Below are 1776 nucleotides of genomic sequence, written 5' to 3'. Positions count from 1 at the left end.
AGTCCTAGAACAACGAGTAGATTGATCGACCTCGAGGCAGTTCCCAGTGCTGGCCGGTGAGCTGGGCGGAAATTTCCTAGGCTGGGGATGACGCCTAGCTGGTGGCCACCAACACATAGACCATCACATAGACCAACACATAGACCAACACATAGACAAACACATAGACCAACACATAGACCAACACATAGACCAACCCTTTAGTTCTCGGCTGCACAGCTGCAGAAAGGTCGATGTGAATGCCGGTGGAAGGCCCCGACGTGGTTAAGTAGACGTACAGCAGCACGACGGCCTATCCGACCCCTGGACAATAGTTTCCTTCGTCTTCTTCTGTTCCCCGTCCCAGATCTGGATATAGAGCCTTGAATGTATAGTGGCACATACCCATTCTGGGGGCATGACCAAGAACCGGATAGTTCGAAATAAAGAAATGTGAGAAATAAAAAAAAAACATAATTTTAGAAAAGGTAGGTTAGAATCAAAAAGATATTGATTGGAGAGTATAATTTTGTGAAAAATGGGAAATAAATTAAAACCAATCATAAAGAATTCCGGCTTGATGATGTCTTTTACCATGAAGTATTAGCGAAACCATCATTGTTTTCTTTAGCTCCCTCAGCAATTTGGCCATTATGGACGCCTTTCTTACTGTTTTAGTTTTTATTAGTTATTACAGTTAGCACGAGTTAAATCGTAGGCTCGGTTTGAGCGGTGAATTAAATTTTATGCGTAGTGTCAAATGGCCCACTGAGCGAAATGCAGCTCCACTAACGTGAAACCTGGGGAGGTGCGAAGCATCCAGTGATGCACCGTTAATGGGCTCACACTGCCCTAAGCAATGGCTCATAACCCCGTAAACGCACCCTCCCCATTACGACGACAGAAGAGAAGTGAAATTCTACGCTAGGAATGATCAGCGGCAACGCAGCCAGCTGTGGAAGACGACGACGACGACGACGACGAACGCGGGAGCCGTGGCACGAGCGCGTGCCGAGCGCGAGCACGAGCCGCTTGCTTTACCGTGACGACGACGACAGGAGACGCAGCCAGCCCGAGCGCATAACGTGCTTCGCACCTAAAAATCAAACTCAATTTGCCTGAAATAAGATGAAACATTAAATTCTCAATTTGGAGTTTAAATCAGGATGACCAGACCTACAAGAAAATCATATATGGCAGCACAAACCTTCCAGTCGTTGTGCCCAAGAGTCGAAGCACTCACGGGTATTAAATTTGGAACAGTTCAATCCAATCCAAGAAGGCGGAGGGTCGTTTGCTTAGGTAATAAAACAAAGACGGTCGACAAGAAGTGACAATCTTATCAATAATATGAACACTGCAGGCACATTTCCGTCGTCGGCGTCACCGTGATGTTCCGTATAAAGTCCAAATGCGATAACATCGTCGCCGCGCCCCATATGCTGTATGTGCGAGTGAAAGCGTGCGAGGGTGGTGGCTCAATCGCGCGCGCGTAAGGGAAGAAAGCGGGGAGGTAGCGCGCTTTCTTCCTCGATCGCGTGCAAGGCTCTGGCGGGGGGGGGGGGGGGGGTTGTCTCTTTAGGCGGCGAGTGCGTATGGCGCGGCAGCGCCGGGCCCGATCTAAAATGCGGACAGAGTGCGCCGAGTGCTGATAGCTCCGTGTGCGCTGTGTTCTCACCGTTTAGTTCGCGTCGAAGCGAGAGGCAGCACGAAGGTCAATTCGCGCGCTGCTGCTGCCGCGCTTTCTCACTCCAGCGTTTTGACAACGGTGTGCGCGATCATCGAGTGAGATGTGCC

The sequence above is a fragment of the Dermacentor silvarum genome, chromosome 11 (assembly GCF_013339745.2).
Source record: "Dermacentor silvarum isolate Dsil-2018 chromosome 11, BIME_Dsil_1.4, whole genome shotgun sequence".
NCBI classification, from domain to species: Eukaryota; Metazoa; Arthropoda; class Arachnida; order Ixodida; family Ixodidae; genus Dermacentor; species Dermacentor silvarum.
Note: the sequence above shows the minus strand (reverse complement) of the source record.